Raw genomic sequence first — 24,367 nt, forward strand, 5'->3', positions numbered from 1 at the left:
AATTTCGGGCACCTCCAAAACATGTGGATGAAGTCGCTAGTCGAGCCGCATCTAGGACAGTGATCGTTATTTCTCCAGCCTAATTTGAACATTTTCTTAGGGGTATGATATACCCGATAAAAAAAGAAAAGTTGGGAAGCTTTCTGAGAAGGGGAGATCGAAACTCTAGTTCCGTAATCGATTATCCGATCCCAGTCGGAATTGGACAGTGGACCCACGTCATTCTCCCATCTTTTCCTACTTTTGAGCAAGGCTTCATGATCTAACATTTTATCCCCTAATCTAGCGTACATATAGGAAATCAGTCCCTTAAGCGTGTCCTGGGACATCATTTGTGATAGCACAGGAATCTGGATTCACTGAACCTTTTGAGGTCCAAATTGTGACTGGACTGCATGTCTGACCTGGAGATATTTATAGAACGAAAGGTTCGACAGTGAAAACTCCAATTTTAAACTATTAAATGATTTAATATCTGAACCCTGAAATATTTGCATTAGTTGGTTTATACCTTGGTTCACCCATTCTCTGCATCTTTCAACTTTAGCTAATTCGGCCAAGTTTCTATTATTCCATAAAGGGGCCAATACAGATACCCCCTGGTATCCTAGTATAACCTTGGCTGTTTTCCAGAGTTTAACAATCTGGTTGATTGTTGGACAGCTTATACCAAACGAGTTATCCTCGAGGGCCTCGATAAGTGTATTGTGGGGGCATCCTAACATTAACAGGCTGTGGCGAGGCGTACCCTCGCTTGATATCCCTACTCCTGCTAGGTGCTGCAACTGTGCCGCCAAATAATAAAGTCTAGGATGTGGAACCGCCATCCCCTCTTCCTCCAACGGTAGCTGCAACGTCCGTAGACTGATCCTAGGCGGCCCCTTTCTCCATATTAAATCTCTAAACAGAGATTCTATTTTCTTAAACCACCTCGAACCAATCAATATCGGCGAGTTTTGGAGAAAATATAGAATTTGGGGGAGCCACACCATCTTGACCAGGTTACAACGTCCCGCCATCGATAAGGGGAGGCGGCTCCAAATATCCACCTTATATTTGAGCTTCAGCAGGAGAGGGGCTAAGTTATCTTCCAGATACCCATTTACATCCCTTGTCATCCAAACCCCCAAGTACTTCAATTTCTCCACCACCTTCAAGTTAAAGTTATCTTGTAATACATCAGTGACCCCCGTGTCTATCGGGAGTAGTGCAGATTTATCCCAGTTGATAGTCAATCCAGATATTTGGCCGAATTCCCTAATAATTCTCATAGCCGCTTTTAACGAGGTTTGGACCTCTCCTAAAAAGAGCAAAATATCATCGGCAAATAATGCGATCTTTTCCTCCTTCTGACCTCTCCTAAATCCCTGAATGTCAGGGTTAGCCCTAATAGCTATGGCCAATGGCTCCATTGCCAGGACGAAAAGTAGAGGGGAAAGGGGGACAACCCTGCCTCGTACCTCATTCCAGTTGGAGCACATCGGAGTACTCATTGTTGATTTTTATTTTTGCACTTGGATTAGTATAGAGCATCTTTGTCCATTTGATAAAAGTCGGCCCAAACCCAAATCTAACAAGAGCCTCAAACAAATATTCCTACTCAAGGCAATCGAAAGCCTTGGCTGCATCCAGGGCTAGTATGGCCCTGGAGCCTCCATTGTCTGCCGGGATCTGGATATTCAAATGGGCTCTACGTATATTAATACTGGTAGACCTGTTCGGGATAAATCCCGACTGGTCAGGATGGATGAGCTTATGAATACACTTTTTTAAGTGTGTTGCCAGTATTTTCGCTAAGATCTTTACATCAGTACATAACAGCGAAATCGGGCGATACGAAGCAGGATCCATAGGGTCTTTTCCCTCCTTGGGGACAACCACTATGGTAGCTTCCAACATTGAGGAAGGCAATGTCCCCACCGCCAACGCCTGAGTCAATGCCTCCAGCAATTCTGGCAACAGAACCTCGCCACATTTCTTATTAACCTCAATAGGTATCCCATCAGGTCCTGATGATTTTAGGTTGGGCATCTCTGCCACGGCTTTACGAAGTTCATCAATAGTTATTGGAGCCTCCATTGTCATAGAATCTTCTGCTGATAAAGTTGGTATGCTTATATTTCCCATAAAAGCAGCAATCTTTCCCCCCGTTCCCCCCCCATGCCCAGCTTTTAAATTCCAACTTGTCCAAACTGCTGGCTTTACAACTCCTGCTTTTCTGTCTGGTAGATTCTGACCCCCTCTGTGATTTGCGGAATGTGCTGTACCACAATGGCAGGTTCCCTTTCGCTATTTCTTTGCACATTCCAGCTTTGTACCATCACAAGGTTTTGACATTGTTGGGCAAGGTAGTCAGCCGCAAGGTCCACATTACTGCTGACACATGGTCCAGCACGCATGGTCAGGCACAATATATTATGTTCACAGCACACTTGGTAACTGCTTGCAACTAGGAAGGATGCAGGACAGGCCTCAGTGCGGGAGCTTGTTTTGCCGCCATGTCTCCATACAACTGGTGGTAATGATGTGAGATCTGTCAGCTCCACCCCCACTTCCTCCTCCTCTTCTGGATTGTCTTACGAATCACCAGTACCCCCTAAGCGATCAACGGGACATTCAATGAGTCTGGCTAAAAGATGCCATGCATTGCTTCAGCTGGTCTGTCTAGTGGACAAGAGCCACACCAGAACAGAGATTCTTTCAGCTCTGCAGGGGCAGACCCAGAGGTGGTTCATGCCACGGAAGCTTGTGCCAGGAATGTTGGTGTGTGTTATTGGCACTATTCCCTTCGACAGGGAAAGTTGACACGTGTCATGTCTGGCACATGTCCTCAGTTTGGTGGTGCAGCATTTCTTAAACAGGTACCCAAGTTTTCAAGATCTTCTAAAGCAGGCCAGAACAGTCTGTAGCCATTTCAGGCAGTCCTACGCAGCCAGTGTTTGGTTGGCTGAAGTTCAGCGGGAATTCCACCTGCCTGTAAACCGCTTGATTTGTGACATGCCCACCAGGTGAAACTCAACTTTGGCAATGCTGCAGAAGCTGCACATGCAGCAGAGGGCCATGAACGAGTACTTATGTGAGTATGGCACAAGAACAGGCTCAGGGCACCTTGTTTTTTTTCCCCTTGCCAATGGCTTCTGATAAAAGATACATGCACTGTACTGTCACTATTTGAGGAAACAACAAGGATGGTGAACTGTGACAATGCATTCATCAGTGACACAATCCCTCTTGTGTTCCTGTTGGAGCATACTCTGTGTGGCATTTTGGACAGGGCACTTGAGGTAGAGCAACGGGAGGAAGAGGAGGACTTCCTTTCCTCTCAAGGCCCGTTTTATGCAGACACCAATTTAGCGATGTCACAGAACACACAAGAGGAAAAGGAGGAGGATTCTGGCAGTTTTGGAGGCACAGAAGCAGAGAAAGGCATACTTCAAACCTTAAAAGCTGTTTTTTCAGTCCCCAGAAACCTTGGCGGAAGTAGTACTTGGCTGGAAGGAGGCAGTTCCGAATACTGTAATCCTCAGTGTCCCCAAGGACTCTGCTTCTTATGTATCTGCAAACTTGTAGTACATGGGCTCCCTTATTCTTCAAAGCCTGCGAAGGGAACCGAAAATTAGTGACATCAAGGATAAGAATCATTATTGGTTGGCAACCCTCCTTGACCACCATTACAAAGGGAAAGTCTCGGAACTCATCCTGCTCTTGCAGAGGGAGCACAGGATGAAATATCTTGAGGACACCTCAAGAAAGGAGTTAATGTAATGCCTTTCCAGTTTCTGGTAGGTTACAGTCTCATGGAAAAGGTAGTTTTGAGGCTTCTGTTGGTCAAAGGAGGAGCGGTGGAGAAGTGGGCCGCCTCAGTGGCCTTAGTCCTCAGCTTCAAGATCCCATTGATAGCATCAGCATCATATAGTGGAAGATTATCTAGGTGTGAAAACAGACATGGAGAACTTTCCAGTAGACGATCCACTGGGTTTCTGGTCATGAGAATAGACTACTGGCCAGAACTTGCTCAGTATGCTATTGAGTTGCTGGGCTGCCCTGCATCCAGTGTGCTTTCTGAATGGGCATTCAGTGCTGCTGGAGGTTTTGTGACAGATAAAAGAACTTGTCTGTCTACAGACTCTCTTGACCGGCTGACATTTGTCAAAATGAATCAGTCCTGGATTAGCAGCAGCTATCAAATCCCTGATGCCGATGTCGCTGAATAAAGCCGCGTACACACGGGCGGACTGTCTGGCCTACTTAGTCCGCCGAAACACATTTCAGCGGACAGTCCGCTCGTTTGTGGGCTTCAGCGGACTTTTTCAGCGTGCAGTCTGGCGGACTAAGTATTTCGGAATTTCCGTAATACTGTCCGTCGGACTCGCATTTCGGCGGACAATCCGCCCGTGTGTGTGCCAGTCCGCCGTACTTTTGAAATGAGCGGACTTTTCCCGCCCGGAGAAAAGTCCGCTCATTTCGAGCGGGTATCCAGGTAGGCGGGGCCCACGAAGGAGACGTCGCTGGCCCCGCCGCCTGGTATGGACTTAAAGGGGGAACCCAACGCCGAAAAAAATCGGCGTGGGGGTCCCCCCCAAGTCCACAACAGACCCTTGTCCGAGCACGCTACCCGGCCGGCCAGGAAAGGGGGGCGAGCGAGCGCCCCTCCTCCTGAGCCGTACCAGGCCGCGTGCCCTCAACATGGGGGGTGCCTTGGGGAAGGGGGGCCGCGCGGCCCCCCCCACCCCAAAGCACCTTGTCCCCATGTTAATGAGGACAAGGGCCTCTTCCCGACAACCCTGGCCGTTGGTTGTCGGGGTCTGCGGGCGGGGGGCTTATCGGAATCCGGGAGCCCCCTTTAATAAGGGGGCCCCCGGATACCGGCCCCCCACCCTATGTGAATGAGTCTGGGGTACAATGTACCCCTACCCATTCACCTGTAAAATAAAAGTACAAAAAAAAACACAACACACGAGATAAAATACTTTATTGCACAGCTCCGGGGGTCTTCCGTCTTCGGGGGTCTTCTCGCCGGACTCCTCCGCTATCTTCTTGTAGCTCTTTTGCTAGGGGAGGAGTCCGGCTTTCTTCCTCGCCGCCGGCCTCTTCTCCCGACTTCGGGGGTCTTGTCCCCCTCTTCGGTTCTTCTGCCGGGCCACAGCGCCTTCTTATAGCTCTTTTACAGGTGGTGGCCCGGTCTTCTGTATAGGTTTCATGGGCACAATTAATGTCCAAGGACCGATTTTTCCACACCTGCATCAAATTTCAATTTTTTACAGCAAGGCCAATTCTTGCTTTCATCAAGAGTATCTCTAGAAGGTTACAGTGTGAAGGCACTGCGAACACCCAAAGACCAATTTTTCCCCAACTGTATGACAGGGGCATCAAATTTCAATTTTTTACAGCAAGGCCAATTCTTGCTTTCATCAAGAGTACTTTTATAGGGTTACAGTGTGAATGCACAACCAGCCCAATTTTTCTGCAACTGTTTGAAAGGGACATCAAATTTCAATTTTAAACAGCAAGGCTAATTCTTGCTTTCATCAAGAGCACCTCTAGAAGCTTATGAGGTGAAGGCACCACCAACACCCAAAGACCAATTTTTCCACAACTGTGTGACAGGGGTAGGGATGAGCCGAACACCCCCCGGTTCGGTTCGCACCAGAACTTTCGAATGGACCCCAAATTCGTATGAACTTTAGAACCCCATTGAAGTCTATGGGACTCGAACGTTCGAAATTAAAAGTGCTAATTTTAACGGCTAATATGCAAGATGCTGTCCTAAAAAGGGTTTGGGGACCTAGCTCCTGCCCCAGGGGACATGGGTCAATGCAAAAAAAAGTTTTAAAAACGGCCGTTTTGGCGGGAGCACTGATTTTAATGACGATTAAAGTGAAAAAAAAAGGGAAATATTCCTTTAAATATCGTGCCTGGGGTGTGTCTGTAGTATGCCTGTGAAGTGCCACGTGTTTCCCGTGTTTAGAACAGTCCCTGCACAAAATGACATTTAACGGAAATAACATAATTTAAAACTGCTTGCGGTTTTAATGTTATATCTGGTTCCTGCAATATGGTTGAAAATCATTGAGAAAAATGGCATGGGTAGCCCTCCCTGCCCATTACCAGCCCCTTTGGGTCTTGTACGCATATTAAGGGGAACCCCGTACCCATATTAAAAAAAGGAAATACGTGTGGCACCCAGGCCCTATATACTCAGAACAGCAGTATACAGGTGGTGCAAACAAGACAGGTGTAGGTTTGTTGTGTTAAGTTGAATCTGTTTGTAATTTTCAACTGGTACATTTTTAAAGTGTAGCTCCAGTCATAAAATTATTTTAAAGCTTTTTGGAAAACATAGGGAAGGGTTATCACCCCTGTATAATTTGTTTTGTTGTCCATCTTTTTTCATCTCACTTGCTGTTGTCTCCTTCCGTTTGCAAGTAGGAGATGTTTGTAAGTTGGATATTTGAAAGTAGGGGCCTGCCCTATATACTCTGCAGAAATGGCGGAACAAGGTGTTGGTTTTGCCACAACATTGTAAGCCCTCAAAGTGACTCTTGGTGGGCGCTGGAGCGCCCTGCTGTGAACGATTATATCAAGAATTGTAATTACATGCCATTGTTGAACAGTGGTAGAAAAATTGACCTTTGGTGGTTGTGGTGCTGGTGCCACAACACTATAAGTCCTCACAGTTACTCTGGGTGGGCACAGGAACAGGCCCTCCTGTGAAATATTATATCAAGAATTGTAATTACATGTCCCTGTTAAACAGGGGCAGAAAAATTGGGCCTTAGGCACTGGTGCTGGTGCCACGACACTGCAACCTCTCCCATATACTCTAGTTATAGTGCAGGAATTAGCCCTGCTGCAAAGCATTGCATCAAAAATTGTAATTAAACGCCCCTGTTAAACAGGGGCAGAAAAATTGGGCTGATGGCACTGGTGTTGGGGCCACCACACTGCAACCTCTCCCATATACTCTAGTTGTAGTGCAGGAATTAGCCCTGCTGCAAAGCATTGCATCAAAAATTGTAATTAAACGCCCCTGTTAAACAGGGGCAGAAAAATTGGGCTGATGGCATCACCCAGAACCAAAAATGTTCTCCCAACATATCAGCGGAGGAGGAAGAGGATAGACAATCAACATAACAGAACAGTCACTCAGCATCAGCATAGGCAGTCTTGAAGGGATGTGATATTTCAAAAAAAATTATTCGGTTACATCAGCTTCAGGTGCTTGGTAGCTGTGGGTGATCCAAGACTGATTCATCTTGATGAAGGTCAGTCGATCAACTGATTCGGTGGACAGGCGCACCCTGTGATCGGTAACAAAGCCACCAGCAGCACTCAAGGTGCGTTCCAAAAGAACGCTGGATACAGGACAGGCCAGTAGCTCAATTGCATACTGTGCAAGCTCTGGCCAGTGATCCATCCTCAAGACCCAGTAAGCCAGAGCATTTTCTGTGGGAAAGGTGTCCAAGTCTGACCTTGCTCCTAGGTATTCCTGCACCATGTAAATCAGACGCTGGCGATGGTTGCTGGAACCGATCATACCTTGGGGCTGCGGACTAAAAAATTGTCTGAAAGCATCGGTCAGACGGCCACCTTCTCCACCGCTCCTTCTGACCGATGCCTCAGCAACACGTTGTCCAGGACCAGGAGTTTGTAACCTCCCAGTCTCTGGGAACGCGTTGCACAGACCTTTCTACAAGGCCTCCCGGAGATGTCTCATCCTCTGCTCCCTCTGCGATGGCAAGATAAGGTCGGCAACCTTACCCTTGTACCGTGGATCAAGGAGAGTGGCCAGCCAGTAATGGTCCCTCTCCTTGATCCGAAGAATACGAGGATCCTTTCGCAGCCTTTGCAGGATCAGGGAGGCCATGCAGCATAGGTTAGCTGAGGCATTCGGTCCGGAGTCCTCTGGGTCACTAAGGACAACATGATCCGCAGCTACCTCCTCCCAGCCACGTACAAGTCCACGGGTTTCTTGGGACTGTAAATCATCCCTACAAGACTGCTGCTGCTGCTGAGTGCCAGCCTCCACCTCCATGCTGACACAATCATCCTCCTCCTCCTCCTCATCCTCTTCCTGTGTGATGGGTGCCACAGCAGGAACACTGTCTGGATAAAGGGGGCCTTGAGAGGCAAGGAAGTCCTCCTCTTCCTGCCTCTGTTCTGCCTCAAGTGCCCTGTCCATTATTCCACGCAGCGTATGCTCCAAGAGGTGGACAAGAGGTACAGTGTCACTGATGCATGCACTGTGACTGCTCACCATCCTTGTGGCCTCCTCAAACGGTGACAGGACAGTGCATGCATCGCTGATCATGCCCCACTGGCGTGGTGAGAAAAATCTGAGCTCCCCTGACCCTGTCCTGGTGCCGTAGTCACACAGGTACTCATTGATGGCCCTCTGCTGTGTGTGCAGCCGCTGCAGCATGGCCAACGTTGAGTTCCACCTGGTGGGCATGTCACATATAAGGCGGTTCTTGGGCAGGTTCAACTCCTTTTGGAACTCAGCCAGCTGAGCACAGGCATTAAATGATCGGCAGAAATGCACACAGACTTTCCTGGCCTGCTTCAGGACATCCTGTAAGCCCGGGTACCTGCCCAAGAACCGCTGCACCACCAGGTTAAGGACGTGAGCTACACAGGGCACATGGGTCAGTTGTCCCTGTCGGAGGGCGGAGAGGAGGTTGGTTCCATTGTCGCAAACCACCATTCCTGGCTTAAGCTGGCGTGGCGTCAACCACCTCTCAGCCTGCCCCTGCAGAGCTGACAAAACATCCGCCCCAGTGTGGCTCCTATCCCCCAAACAAACCAGCGCAAGCACGGCATGGCAGCGTTTTTCCTGCGTACTTGGGTAGCCCCTGGAACGCCTACGGAGCACCGCTGGTTCTGAGGACAGAGCACTGGAAGAGGCCATGGAGGAAGAAGAGGAGGGGTGGAGGAGAGAGGTGTGTCACAACCAATAGTAGCATTTTGGAGGCGTGGTGGCGGAACAACCTCCAACACTACTGCACCTTGTCCTGCATCCTTCCCAGCTGCCAGAAGAGTGACCCAATGGGCCGTGAAAGACAGGTAACGTCCCTGTCCATGCCTGCTGGACCATGAGTCAGCGGTAATATGCACCTTACCGCTGGCCGCCCTGTCCAGCGAGGCAAGGACATTGCCTTCCACATGCCGGTAGAGAGCCGGAATCGCCTTCCGTGAGAAAAAGTGGCGTTTGGGGACCTGCCACTGAGGAACCGCACATTGTACAAACTCACGGAAGGGGGCCGAGTCTACCAACTGAAAGGCAGCAGTTGAAGTGCTAGCAATTTAGCCAAGCTAGCATTCAACCGCTGGGCATGTGGATGGCTGGGAGTGAACTTCTTTCGCTGGTCCTGCAGCTGGGGCAGGGACATTTGCCTGCTATAATCGGACGTGGGTGTACTGCTAGCAGAGTGCCCAGAAGCACTTGGCTGTGACACACCTAATTCTACACCTTCATTCCTCTCAGAGCAGGTTTCAGAGAGGACTGAAGGTCTAGTGGGGTTGGAGATCCCAGCTGATGAGGAGAAAGGAGAGGTCCGCCTTGTTCTTTGGTGTAGGTCTTTGAGGTACGCTTGCCAACGAGCTGCATGGCAGGTCAACATATGTCTGGTCAAGCATGTGGTGCCCAAGCGACTGATGTTTTAGCCACGCGAGATACGCTTGAGACATATGTTGCAAATAGCAGCGGTGCGATCTGATGCACTCGTCTCAAAAAAGGCCCACACCAAAGAACTTTTAAAATAACGTGCAGAGGCAGCGCCCTCCACAGGCGGAGCTCTGCGGTGTGATTCAGTCGGTGTGCTGCCCCTAGGCTGGCCCCCGGAGGGCATCCTGCCTCGTTGGACATGTGCCTCCTCCTCCTCCTCTCTCCTACTAGGCACCCACGTGGAGTCAGTGCCCTCGTCATCCCCTCCCTCTTCATCGCTGGAGCAAACCTGGCAGTATGCTGCAGCTTGTGGAACATGACTGCCAGATTGCTGTCCTTCCTGAGCATCCCCTCTCTCTGCATTCATGCTACTGCCTTCCTCTAGCTGAGTATCATCATCAGAGCCTACAAAACACTGGGCATCCTCCTGGAGCATGTACCCAACACTGTGCTCAAAGAGTTCAGGAGACTCCTCAGGAGGACGTGGTGGGTCTAGGGAAGGAGTCACTGATGATGACATTGAGAGGAGGGAAGACGAAGCATTGGCAGCTGCTTTGCTAGTACCCTGAGAATGGGTGAGAGAGGATGAGGAGGATGAAGAGGGCTTGGTCATCCACTCTACCAAGTCGTTGGCATGTTGCAGCTCAACATGTCCAGCTGCCGAAAAGAAGGACAAGCGTGTTCCATGGCCATGTGCTGATGATGACAATGCACCGCATCCACGACCAGCACTGTTGTCTCTAGACACAGAGCCTGCTTGCCCTCTTTTATTGGCTCGCGCCTGTCTGCCTCTCCTTGCTGGCCTTCCAGACATGGTAATGGCCTGAAGGGAGTTGGGAAAACCAGCAATTGGGTAGTGTATATTGTGCTGGAGGCACACACAACTTCCACTAACTGCAGATGGCAGATGGCTCAAATAGAGAAGAGCTATGTAGGTGGATATAGCGGTGTATACTGGGTTCAGAGCACGCAGACAGCACGCACAAGCTCCTACCGCTGACTGCAAGCTCTATTTAAAACGAGCAAGATAGTTTGCTATATAGGTGGATATAGCGGTGTATACTGGGTTCAGAGCACGCAGACAGCATGCACAAGCTCCTACCGCTGACTGCAAGCTCTATTTAAAACTAGCACGATAGTTTGCTATATAGGTGGATATAGCGGTGTATACTGGGTTCAGAGCACGCAGACAGCACGCTCAAGCTCCTACCGCTGACTGCAAGCTCTATTTAAAACGAGCAAGATAGTTTGCTATATAGGTGGAAATTTTTATTAAAATAAAACTGCTACTGATTTACATAATCAAGAACTTTAAGAAAGACTCATACTTGAGCAAAAAAGAACAAAAGAACAACTTGTACAAATGCTTTTAGATAGACAGGATCTATTCAAACTGCCCATATCGCCCATATCGGATGACCCTTAGTCCCATGATCATCTGGACTAATAAAAAAAAAAAAAAAAAAAAAAAAAAAAAAAACCTATCCAAACAATTTCCAATCATTATTCTAACTATGTACATTTATATTACATACCCCCTATAGGCAGGAACGTAACGAAACTGACGGTGCATACCATGTTTTTAAAATTAAGTTGCCCAAAAGCTAAAAAAAGGGGGTGAAAGGATAGACAGACCTCCACCTAAGGAAAAGAAGGGGGAGATCATCAAGGTGGCCGGAAAGAGAACCCTCTCCACAACCTAGCACACCTTTCCCTACCCATTCTTTCCCCCTCAAGAAACCTCACCTTACCCAATTCCCGAACGATATCACCCGCCACCTCATGCATGGGCAGGAACTTGCCCCTAGTGGACACTAAACACCGAGCGTGCCAAGTGTAGTAAAGGCATATGACACTAACTAAATACAGTGATGATAACACAAAACCCCTCCGGGCTCTGAAGTCACCGTACACCCTCTCAGGATAGGCAAGGGCCTGGAGACGGGGATAGCCAATGGCATCTCCAACCTCCCCCAGAACCCCCAAGTTGAAGGGGCACTCGACCAAAAAGTGGTCCATGGTCTCTAGCACCCCACCACACTCAGGGCGAGGACAGCCTCTGTCCTCTGGGCTCCGGTACTTCAAGTTCGATCTCACATAGAGTCGTCCGTGGAACGCCCTCCATGCGAGATCCCAGAACTTGGCAGGAATTCTCTTGGAATTCAGGAGGGCTAGTCCCTCCCTGAGAACCCTGTCTGGACAGTCCCTTAAGGCTAGTGGTCTCAAAACGTCCGAAGCCATGACCCTCTGGTACAGCTCACGCCGGCCCAGGGAGCCTACCTCTAAGGCCGTTATCCTCCACCGCCTTAGTACCTTCAGGGCGGTTGGGACATAGGCGGGGAGGTACCTGTGGGACCTCCGAAGGTCACCCGGGCGACCGCCCGCCTCCCACCTGCTCAGGAACACCAGGAACCAATTCTTACATGAACGTTCCCACAGAGAGGGCTCGTCCACAAAAATGGATTGCAGATTGAACTTCAGGAACACCACAGTAAAGAAAACCGTGGGGTTGATCATGTCCAAACCGCCCTCCCCTCTCCGTCGATACGTGACCTCCCTTTTTATCAGGTTCAGTCTGTTTCCCCACAAAAGCAGAAAAAACAGACCGCAGACCCGCGCATAGAGTGACTCTGGCAACAGACATGCGTAGCTGACATAGAGGAACTCAGGAAGCAAATAGGTTTTAACCAGGCTCACCCTTTCCCTCAACGACAGCTTCCAGCCTTTCCAGGCGTTGACTTTCTGGGTGGCACTTACCAACCTGCGCTCCCAATTTAGCTTGGGATAATCACCCTGGCCGAAATAAATGCCTAAGATCTTAACTTCTGGTCGGGGCGGGGGAAAAACGTCCGGGAGGGCAAACTGCTCACCCTCCCTTCCCAACCAGAGAGCTTCACTCTTGTCCCAGTTGACCAACGAACCAGACGCCTCGGAGTAGCCTCCAATCTGTGTTTCCACAAAATGGGCCTCCTCTCGGCTAGCCACCACCACCGAGACGTCGTCCGCGTAGGCCACCACCTTCACCGCCTTATCCGGGCCACTGCCGGGCTCCATCAGGACCCCCCTCAGCTGCCCACAGTCTAGCCTTCTTACGAAGGGGTCGACTGCAAAGACATAGAGCAGGGGACTCAGCGGACAGCCCTGCCTAACACCAGAGTCCACCGGAAAGGTAGGACCCACCCAACCATTGACCAGAGGGAAGCTCTCGGCCCCTCTGTACAAAGTCCTGAGCCAATCAATAAATCGATCAGGCAGGCCGTATCTACCCAGGAGAAGCCAGAGGTACTCGTGGTCTACCCGATCAAAAGCTTTCGCTTGATCTAATGCCAGCAGATACCGCCCATCACCCGTTGCCCTGCACCTCTCCACAGCCTCCCGGACGTTAAGGACTGCACTAAAGGTGCTACGGCCGGGAACTGTGCAGTGCTGGGAGGCAGACAGCAGCTTGCCTGCAACCGCAGACATACGCGTAAACAAAATCTTTGCCAGAATCTTTCTATCCGTGGAGAGAAGGGCGATAGGACGCCAATTCTCAACCACGGACGGATCCTTCCCCTTGGACAGAAGGATCAAGGCCGACCTTCTCATCGAGGGAGGGAGCAGGCCAGATGCCAAACACTCACTGAACACCTCCCTCAGAGGAGGAGCCAAAAGGCTCTTAAAGGCTTTATAAAATTCTGCCGTGAACCCATCAGGCCCCGGCGACTTCTTTAGAGACAACGAGTCAATAGCCTGCTCAATTTCGGCCACTGAGATCTCTTCCACCAAGGAGTCTAGGGGGTCAGACCCCACCTCAAGTGGAGTCCCGTCAAGAAATTCCTTGGCTCTCCTCAGATCCAATGGCTTCTTCCGAAGGATGTCTGAAAAATGGGCTCTGATGATCCCCAGGATGCCTGGCTTGGACCTTACCAGGGAACCCGAGGGATCTCTCAGTCCATGTATGACCTTCCCACTCACCGCGTCCCCACAGCTTTTGTAGGGATCTGGGTTGGTGAACTTCCCGTAATCCCTCTCCAGCACCAGGGAGGCGAGACGGTCATACTGACACTCCTTCATCTGGAGCTTCAGATCCGAGATCTGGTCCTGAGGGCCACCATCAGAAACCAAGCGATCTAGCTGCCTGCGTAACTTCTGGTAGGCCTGATACCGGGATGCTGCCCGACGGCCCGAGACTTCCCGGAAGAAGCCCTCCGACCTCTTCTTCACCACTTCCCACCATTCCTGGCGGGAGCAGCCGCTCTCAAGGAGCGAGGCTTGTTCCAAAAAGAAGTCCTCATAGGCCGATCTGATTTCAGGGTCCTCAAGTAGCGACCCGTTTAGTCGCCACAGGCCCCTCCCTTTCTGAGGGGTGTCCACCACATTCAGAGTGACCGACACCATACGGTGATCAGAGAACTCAACCGCATGCAGCGCAGGAGCTGCAAAGGACGAGTCCCCCTTCAAAAAAAACCTATCTAACCTACTCCTACAACTACCTCTGGAATATGTGAAACCAGTGAGGTTGGGGAAGTGGCGAACGTGCACATCCACCAACCCAGCTTCCCTCACTATTCTATTCAAAAAGATACTATCATATCCCAGAGGGCCTGAGGTGCCTGCCCGGTCCTTTGACCTGGTGACCATGTTAAAGTCACCACCAAAGACCACCTGCTGGGATGTAAACAGGTATGGTTTCAGCAGCGTGAGAAGGTCCTTCCTCCCCCTCTGGGACTGAGGTCCATAAAAATTGATAAGGCGGAGGGATTCCCCTCTCACGACTGCGTCCACAATCAAACACCTACCGATTTCCAATTCAATCACTCGTCGACAAGCCACCGAACCGGTCTTAAAAAGGACCGCAACACCACTGCAGGGCTCAGCCGCAAGAGACCAGAGGGAGGGCCCATGTCTCCACTCCCTCTTCGCTAGGTGCATCTCTGCCACAGATGCCAGCCAGGTCTCTTGCAAAAACAAAATGTCGGCTTCAACCCGGCCGAGAAAATCAAAGGCTGAAAATCTAGCCGCCGCAGAACGCACACTTGCGACATTAATGGTCGCAAGGCGTATTGGAGCGGGTACCGCCATCCTTAGTGATTGAATTTTACGTTCCTCTCTATTTTACATTTCTAAAAAATCAATCCTCCTCGGAGTCCGAGGAGGAAAGGATCCCGTATCTGTTCCATAGGGCCAGTGAGGAGCCCCCCCCTGCCCCTGAACTCGTACTGGGCTGGGGGTCCTCACCACCCTCCTTCCCCGAAACCTTCCTCTTCCTCTTCTTTTTAGTTTTCTTCTCCCATTCCACTTTGGGAGGTTCCCTCCCACTCTCTTCATCGGACCTCCCACTGGACATCTCCTTAATCCTCTTATTAACCCCCTTACCGGCCCCTGAGATGTCCATCGGGGTCACCCCTCCTGCACTAGCCTGCCGACCACTCACGACCACCGAAGAGGCCGGAGGGGGCATTAGTATAGCCGCCTGATCCAGGGGTGGATGCGGTTTACCCGCAGATTTAATTACTGAAGGGAGGGGGGGGGGAGGGGGCAAAGGAGAAGAAGGGGAAGCTGGGAGGGGGGAGACCAGGGGGGGGAGAGGGGAAGGGGGGGGAGCAGGGGAAAGGGAGGAGGACGGGGGGGAAACAGGGGGAGGGGGGGGAGGGTGATTTTTGGGCGAGGGCTTTTTCGCCTTGGCCGGCTTCCCAGGTGTTTTTGTTACCGTTGCCCCATCTGACACAGGGTCAGACGGGGCCGGAGAACTCGCCGGCTCCCTAACTACGCCAGTTCCTGTCCTTGATCCGCGCCTGGGGGGTCTGACCCTTTGAGGGAGGGGGGAACCCTCCCTCTGTGACCCTGAGGGGTTGGGATCCCCACTTCGTCTAGGGACCCCCTCACCCTCCGGGCCTGGGGCACCCCCCTCAGCCTGGCGCCCCCTGAACGCCTTGGGGCACCGACTAAAGGGGTGTCCCATTTCCCCACAGAGGTTGCAGACAATAAGCCTGCAACCCTCAGGTGAATGGCCGAAACCATTGCACCTCACACAGCGGGGCATTGTGCAGTCCGCACTGAGGTGCGCGGGACTGCCGCATTTGAAACAGCGACGGGGCTGTCCAGGGTAGAAGACCAGGATCCGGTCTCTACCTATAAAGGCGCTGCCAGGTACATGCGCCACGGTATTATTGTGGCGCTTGAGCCGGATCCTGACCAACCACGCACCTGTCCAGACCCCGCGCTCATCCAAACTTTTCCTCAGCCCTGTCTGGAGCTGCCCGTACCGCGCCAGCCAGGTCGCGATGTCCTCAGGTGGGAGGGACTCGTTCCTGACCAGTACAGTCACATTCTTTATCTCCTCCTGCCTCGAAAGAGGTATCACCCGGAAACTTTTCCACGGATCTGACTTCCTGACGAGCTCGTACAGTGTCAGGAAAAGCTCCATGGAGACCAAGGAGACGAAACTCACATCAAACTCCTTCGAGTTTGTGGGGTGTATGACTGCAAATAAGTCCGAAACTTTAAAGCGCAGCCCCAGCAGATAGTCGATGACCTGACCCCTGCTGGGACATGCAGACGTCCCTTCCCACCTGAGCTGCACCACATTCCGTCTGCGCCTCTCAGGGCCCCCCGTACCCCTCGTCCAGGCCTGCGCACCCTGGGGCTGATCCCCAGGGGGAGCCCGGAAATTCTGGGCGCCAAACTGGCCGTACAGGGGACCCAGGGGGACAGAGGAACCTGCCACCTGTGCAAACGAGCGCCCAGCCTTCAGGGCACCTAAGAGGTTTGCCTCCTCCTGTGTGCCCAAGATGAAAACTGGGTCTGTGGGGGAAGGGCCAGACCCCTGACGGACCGGACTCCCTGGCTCAGTACCTCTACCCACCGCATCCCCACCAACCGGCATCTCACTCCTTACCACGGGGGAAGGAGCAGTACCCCCTACACCCATATGATCCTGGGGGGGAGCCACCTCCATTTCTTCAGGACCCCGCTCCTGTGACCCCTCCAAACCCCGTATGAAATCCAGGGCCGAGCACTCGCTCCTCAAATCCCCCATCGGGGACTCACCCCAGCATACTTGTCCTGCTGGAAGAAAATCCCCAGAGGACGCTAAAGCTGTTTTTTCCAGGGAGGTCTCTGATACCAACGCCTCCTCTCCCCCAACGAGCGACACCAACGGCCCCCCTGGCTGAATTCCCGGTGTCCCCACTTCTGTTTTAGGCCCTCCCGGGACTTCCGGGGTCACCACTGACATCACTTCCGGCTCCCGGAAGTCGATGAGGTCACTTCCTGTCTCGTCACCCGGAACAGGAAGTGATGCACCCGCCCCCATCCCACCACTCCTCCCAGTGTCAGCAGAGGATGCTTGTCCACAATGTCTATCCAAGACTGCACATGTGTCCGTTCCCATCAGCACCTCCCCCTCTCTCCATGCGGCCGCGGCGGGGGCCGCCATTATGGCCGGTTTTCCTCGCACCGCTATGGGTCTGGCGGGAATTGTTGGGGTCACCGGGGGGGCCCCGGAGGGGGGCCGGACTGCACTATCCGCTGGGGACCTCTGACCATTGGCCTTCACTGGCCCCTCCGACGGCTCTCTGGTGAGGACCACCATCAGTTTCTTGTGACTTGCGATTCCACCGGAGCTTTTACGTGCTTCATCGGGTACCCTACCCGGATCCTCCTGGACTGCGGCCATAGGCATGGCAGGTGTTAACACAGGAACCCGGGGACCCTCCGCACTGACAGCTCCGGGGGTCATACATTCCTGACCGGCCATGGATTGGTCGTCTCCAAAAAATGTTGCTTCCACTGGGGTCTGTTGTACTGCTACATCAGGTGAGAGTTTCAGGGGGGACTTCAGGGGGGCATTTCCTCGTCTCACCGCCTGGGTTCCTTCCTGGCTGGTCTTTAGAAGTTCTTTCTTCACGTCTGCCAAAAAACTTCGCTCACCCTTTCCACGCTCGCAGAGACCGCCCAGCAGCCGCCAGAGGTCCCTGCATTCAAGCTTCAGGCCGTCTATGGTCTCCCTATATTCACCACGCTTGCTGCTGGCTGAGCGGTCCCTGCGATTTCGTAGGTCGGCCAGTCGCTCTGATCGCTGTGCATAAGTCGCCACGGCCTTCTGTATAAGGGTTTTTACCCTCTCTCTCCTTTTCTGGAGCTTGCTTGGGCCCTCTCCCGGCTGGGCCCAGGTCCAGTCCATTAACTCAGATTGTGTGACCAAGAACAATTTCTCCTCCCTGGAGAGGTCTCTCACCCCAGGGGGGGTTGTCTGAGACCCAGGCCGGGAAAGAGGCCCCGAGCCTGGGCTGGCCGACGCCATAAGGCCGGATGTCCAAGACAGCTGCGGTTCTCCACAGAGCTCCTCTACGTACGTCTGCTCTCCTGGGAAGCCTCTCCTGTGTGCTGGGTTCAGAGCACGCAGGCAGCACGCACAATCTCCTACAACTGACTACAAGCTCTATTTAAAACGAGCAAGATAGTTTGCTATATAGGTGGATATAGCGGTGTATACTGGGTTCAGAGCACGCAGACAGCACGCACAAGCACCTACCGCTGACTGCAAGCTCTATTTAAAACGAGCAAGATAGTTTGCTATATAGGTGAATATAGCGGTGTATACTGGGTTCAGAGCACGCAGACAGCACGCACAAGCTCCTACCGCTGACTGCAAGCTCTATTTAAAACGAGCAAGATAGTTTGCTATATAGGTGGATATAGCGGTGTATGCTGGGTTCAGAGCACGCAGACAGCACGCACAAGCTCCTACCGCTGACTGCAAGCTCTATTTAAAACGAGCAAGATAGTTTGCTATATAGGTGGATATAGCGGTGTATGCTGGGTTCAGAGCACGCAGACAGCATGCACAAGCTCCTACCGCTGACTGCAAGCTCTATTTAAAACGAGCACGATAGTTTTCTATATAGGTGGATATAGCGGTGTATACTGGGTTCAGAGCACGCAGACAGCACGCACAAGCTCCTACCGCTGACTGCAAGCTCTATTTAAAACGAGCAAGATAGTTTGCTATATAGGTGGATATAGCAGTGTATACTGGGTTTAGAGCACGCAGACAACAACCACTACAGAAGAGCAAGAACGAAAAATCGGCCGATAACGATCGGTGTATACTGTGTTGAAGGTACACAGAACACCCACTAACTGCTACAGACGCCAACGCACTACACAAGGCCGCCACGCTGGCGGCCTTATATAGTGTGGGGTGTGTACTACACAGCCTGAGCTATGATTGGCCACAGGCATCCTGCCTGTGGCCAATCATGGCTCTCCTCGCTGCCGGCGCTGTGATTGACCAAGCATGCGGGGTCACAGTGCATGCTTGGCCAATCATGAGCCAGCAATGCACTGCGCCATCGCAGTGCATTGTGGGCCGTGAGCGCCACACGAATTTGGCGCGAACGGCCCATAACGTTCGGAATTCGCCGAACGGGCGAACAGCCGATGTTCGAGTCGAACATATGTTCGACTCAAACACGAAGCTCATCCCTAGACAGGGGCATGAAATTTAAATTTTTTATAGCAAGGCTAATTCTTGCTTTCATCAAGAGTATTTTTATAGGGTTACAATGTGAATGCACAACCAACCCAATTTTTCTGCAACTGTTTGAAAGGGACATCAAATTTCAATTTTAGACAGGAAGGCTAATTGTTGCTTTCATCAAGAGTAGGGATGAGCTTCGTGTTCGAGTCGAACATACGTTCGACTCGAACATCGGCTGTTCGTCCGTTCGGCAAAGTTCGAACATTTTGGTCCGTTTCCGCCAAATTCGTGTGGCGCTCACGGCCCACAATGCACTGCGATGGCGCAGTGCACTGCTGGCTCATGATTGGCCAAGCATGCACTGTGACCCCGCATGCTTGGCCAATCACAGCGCCAGCAGCGAGGAGAGCCATGATTGGCCACAGGCAGGATGCCTGTGGCCAATCATAGCTCAGGCTGTGTAGTGCACGCCCCACACTATATAAGGCCGCCAGCGCGGCGGCCTTGTGTAGTGTGTTGGCGTCTGAAGCAGTGGGTGTTCTGTGTACCTTCAACACAGTACACATTGATCGTTTTCGACCGATTTTCCATCTTGCTGTTGTGTAGTGGTTGTTGTCTGCGTGCCCTGACCGCAGTATACACCGCTATATTCACCTCACCTATATAGCTAGTGATCTATCTTTTATAATAGAGCTTGCAGTCAGTAGTGTTAGGAGCTAGTGCGTGCTGTCTGCGTGCTCTGTACCCAGTACATACCGCTATATCCACCTACATAGCTGTTCTCTATTTGAGCCCACTTGCCATCTGCAGGAGTTATTGGAAGTTGTGTGTGCCTCCAGCACAGCACAGTATACATCTGTATATACCCCTTTATCTCTGGTGTTCTATAATAAAGGCATCTGCAGGAGTTAGTGTGTGTTCTGTGTACCTTTAACACAGTACACACCGATCGTTTTCGGACGATTTTTGATCTTGCTGTTGTGTAGTGGTTGTTGTCTGCGTGCCCTGACCGCAGTATACACCGCTATATTCACCTCACCTATATAGCTAGTGATCTATCTTTTATAATAGAGCTTGCAGTCAGTAGTGTTAGGAGCTAGTGCGTGCTGTCTGCGTGCTCTGTACCCAGTACATACCGCTATATCCACCTACATAGCTGTTCTCTATTTGAGCCCACTTGCCATCTGCAGGAGTTATTGGAAGTTGTGTGTGCCTCCAGCACAGCACAGTATACATCTGTATATCTGTATATACCCCTTTATCTCTGGTGTTCTATAATAAAGGCATCTGCAGGAGTTAGTGGGTGTTGTGTGCCTCTAGCACAATATACACTACCCAACTGCTTTTTTACCCAACTCCCTTTAGGCCATTACCATGTCTGGAAGGCCAGCAAGGAGAGGCAGACAGGCGCGAGCCGATAAAAGAGGGCAAGCAGGCTCTGTGTCTAGAGACAACAGTGCTGGTCGTGGACGCGGTGCATTGTCATCAGCACGTGGCCATGGGATACGCTTGTCCTTCTTTTCGGCAGCTGGACATGTTGAGCCGCAACATGCCAACGACTTGGTAGAGTGGATGACCAAGCCCTCTTCATCCTCCTCATCCTCTCTCCCCCAGTCTCAGGGTACTAGCAAAGCAGCTGCCAACGCATCGTCTTCCCTCCTCTCAATGTCATCATCAGTGACTCCTTCCCTAGACCCACCACGTCCTCCTGAGGAGTCTCCTGAACTCTTTGAGCACAGAATTGGGTAAATGCTCCAGGAGGATGCCCAGTGTTTTGTAGCCTCTGATGATGACACTCAGCTAGAGGAAGGCAGTAGCGTGAATGCAGAGAGAGGGGATGCTCAAGAAGGACAGCAATCTGGCAGTCATGTTCCACAAGCTGCAGCATACTGCCAGGTTTGCTACAGTGATGAAGAGGGAGGGGATGATGAGGGCACTGACTCCACGTGGGTGCCTGGTAGGAGAGAGGAGGAGGAGGAGGAGGAGGCACATGTCCAACGAGGCAGGATGCCCTCCGGGGGCCAGCTTAGGGGCAGCACACTGACTGAATCACACTGCAGAGCTCCGCCTGTGCAGGGCGCTGCCTCTGCACGTTATGCTAAAAGTTCTTTAGTGTGGGCCTTTTTTGAGACGAGTGCATCAGATCGCACCGCTGCTATTTGCAACATATGTCTCAAGCGTATCTCGCGTGGCCAAAACATCAGCCGCTTGGGCACCACATGCTTGACCAGACATATGTTGACCTGCCATGCAGCTCGTTGGCAAGCGTACCTCAAAGACCCACACCAAAGAACAAAGCGGCCCTCTCCTTGCTCCTCATCAGCTGGCATCTCCAACCCCACTAGACCTTCAGTCCTCTCTGAAACCTGCTCTGAGAGGAATGAAGGTGTAGAATTAGGTGTGTCACAGCCAAGTGTTTCCGGGCACTCTGCTAGCAGTACACCCACGTCCGATTATAGCAGGCAAATGTCCCTGCCCCAGCTGCTGGACCGGCGAAAGAAGTTCACTCCCAGCCATCCACATGCCCAGCGGTTGAATGCTAGCTTGGCTAAATTGCTAGCACTTCAACTGCTGCCTTTTCAGTTGGTAGACTCGGCCCCCTTCCGTGAGTTTTACAATGTGCGGTTCCTCAGTAGCAGGTCCCCAAACGCCACTTTTTCTCACGGAAGGCAATTCCGGCTCTCTACCGGCATGTGGAAGGCAATGTCCTTGCCTCGCTGGACAGGGCGGTCAGCGGTAAGGTGCATATTACCGCTGACTCATGGTCCAGCAGGCATGGACAGGGACGTTACCTGTCTTTCACGGCCCATTGGGTCACTCTTCTGGCAGCTGGGAAGGATGCAGGACAAGGTGCAGTAGTGTTGGAGGTTGTTCCGCCACCATGCCTCCAAAATGCTACTATTGGTTGTGACACACCTCTCTCCTCCACCCCCTCCTCTTCTTCTTCCTCCGTGGCCTCTTCCAGTGCTCTGTCCTTAGAACCAGCGGTGCTCCGTAGGCGTTCCAGGGGCTACGCAAGTACGCAGGCAAAACGATGCCATGCCGTGCTTGCGCTGGTTTGTTTGGGGGACAGGAGCCACACTGGGGCGGATGTTTTGTCAGCTCTGCAGGGGCAGGCCGAGAGGTGGTTGACGCCACGCCAGCTTAAGCCAGGAATGGTGGTTTGCGACAATGGCACCAACCTCCTCTCCGCCCTCTGACAGGGACAACTGACCCATGTGCCCTGTGTAGCTCACGTCCTTAACCTGGTGGTGCAGCGGTTCTTGGGCAGGTACCCGGGCTTACAGGATGTCCTGAAGCAGGCCAGGAAAGTCTGTGTGAATTTCTGCCGATCATTTAATGCCTGTGCTCGGCTGGCTGAGCTCCAAAAGGAGTTGAACCTGCCCAAGAACCGCCTTATATGTGACATGCCCACCAGGTGGAACTCAACGTTGGCCATGCTGCAGCGGCTGCACACACAGCAGAGGGCCATCAATGAGTACCTGTGAGACTACGGCACCAGGACAGGGTCAGGGGAGCTCGGATTTTTCTCACCACACCAGTGGGGCATGATCAGGGATGCATGCACTGTCCTGTCACCGTTTGAGGAGGCCACAAGGATGGTGAGCAGTGACAGTGCATGCATCAGTGACACTGTACCTCTTGTCCACCTCTTGGAGCATACGCTGCGTGGAATAATGGACAGGGCACTTGAGGCAGAACAGAGGCAGGAAGAGGAGGACTTCCTTGCCTCTCAAGGCCCCCTTTATCCAGACAGTGTTCCTGCTGTGGCACCCATCACACAGGAAGAGGATGAGGAGGAGGAAGAGGAGGAGGAGGATGATTGTGTCAGCATGGAGGTGGAGGCTGGCACTCAGCATCAGCAGCAGCAGCAGCAGTCTTGTAGGGATGATTTACAGTCCCAAGAAACACGTGGACTTGTACGTGGCTGGGAGGAGGTAGCTGCGGATCATGTCCTTAGTGACCCAGAGGACTCCGGACTGAATGCCTCAGCTAACCTACGCTGCATGGCCTCCCTGATCCTGCAAAGCCTGCGGAAGGATCCTCGTATTCTTCGGATCAAGGAGAGGGACCATTACTGGCTGGCCACTCTCCTTGATCCACGGTACAAGGGTAAGGTTGCCGACCTTATCTTGCCATCGCAGAGGGAGCAGAGGATGAGACATCTCCGGGAGGCCTTGCAGAAAGGTCTGTGCAACGCGTTACCAGAGACTGGGAGGTTACAAACTCCTGGTCCTGGACAACGTGTTGCTGAGGCATCGGTCAGAAGGAGCGGTGGAGAAGGTGGCCGTCTGACTGATGCTTTCAGACAATTTTTTAGTCCGCAGCCCCAAGGTATGATCGGTTCCAGCAACCATCGCCAGCGTCTGATTTACATGGTGCAGGAATACCTAGGGGCAAGGTCAGACTTGGAAACCTTTCCCACCGAAAATCCTCTGGCTTACTGGGTCTTGAGGATGGATCACTGGCCAGAGCTTGCACAGTATGCAATTGAGCTACTGGCCTGTCCTGTATCCAGCGTTCTTTTGCAACGCACCTTGAGTGCTGCTGGTGGCTTTGTTACCGATCACAGGGTGCGCCTGTCCACCGAATCAGTTGATCGACTGACCTTCATCAAGATGAATCAGTCTTGGATCACCCACAGCTACCAAGCACCTGAAGCTGATGTAACCGAATCATTTTTTTTGGAAATATCACATCCCTTCAAGACTGCCTATGCTGATGCTGAGTGACTGTCCTGTTATGTTGATTTTCTATCCTCTTCCTCCTCCGATGATATGTTGTAAGAACATTTCTGTTTCTGGGTGATGCCATCAGCCCAATTTTTCTGCCCCTGTTTAACAGGGGCGTTTAAGTACAATTTTTGATGCAATGCTTTGCAGCAGGGCTAATTCCTGCAATAAAACTAGAGTATATGGGAGAGGTTGCAGTGTCGTGGCACCAGCACCAGTGCCTAAGGCCCAATTTTTCTGCCCCTCTTTAACAGGGGCGTTTAAGTACAATTTTTGATGCAATGCTTTGCAGCAGGGCTAATTCCTGCAATAAAACTAGAGTATATGGGAGAGGTTGCAGTGTGGTGGCACCAGCACCAGTGCCATCAGCCCAATTTTTCTGCCCCTGTTTAACAGGGGCGTTTAAGTACAATTTTTGATGCAATGCTTTGCAGCAGGGCTAATTCCTGCAATAAAACTAGAGTATATGGGAGAGGTTGCAGTGTTGTGGGACCAGCACCAGTG

Source organism: Lithobates pipiens, unplaced genomic scaffold, assembly GCF_037356315.1.
Source record: "Lithobates pipiens isolate NorthernLeopardFrog02 unplaced genomic scaffold, aLitPip1_a1.2 Scaffold_3, whole genome shotgun sequence".
In the NCBI taxonomy this organism is placed as follows: Eukaryota; Metazoa; Chordata; class Amphibia; order Anura; family Ranidae; genus Lithobates; species Lithobates pipiens.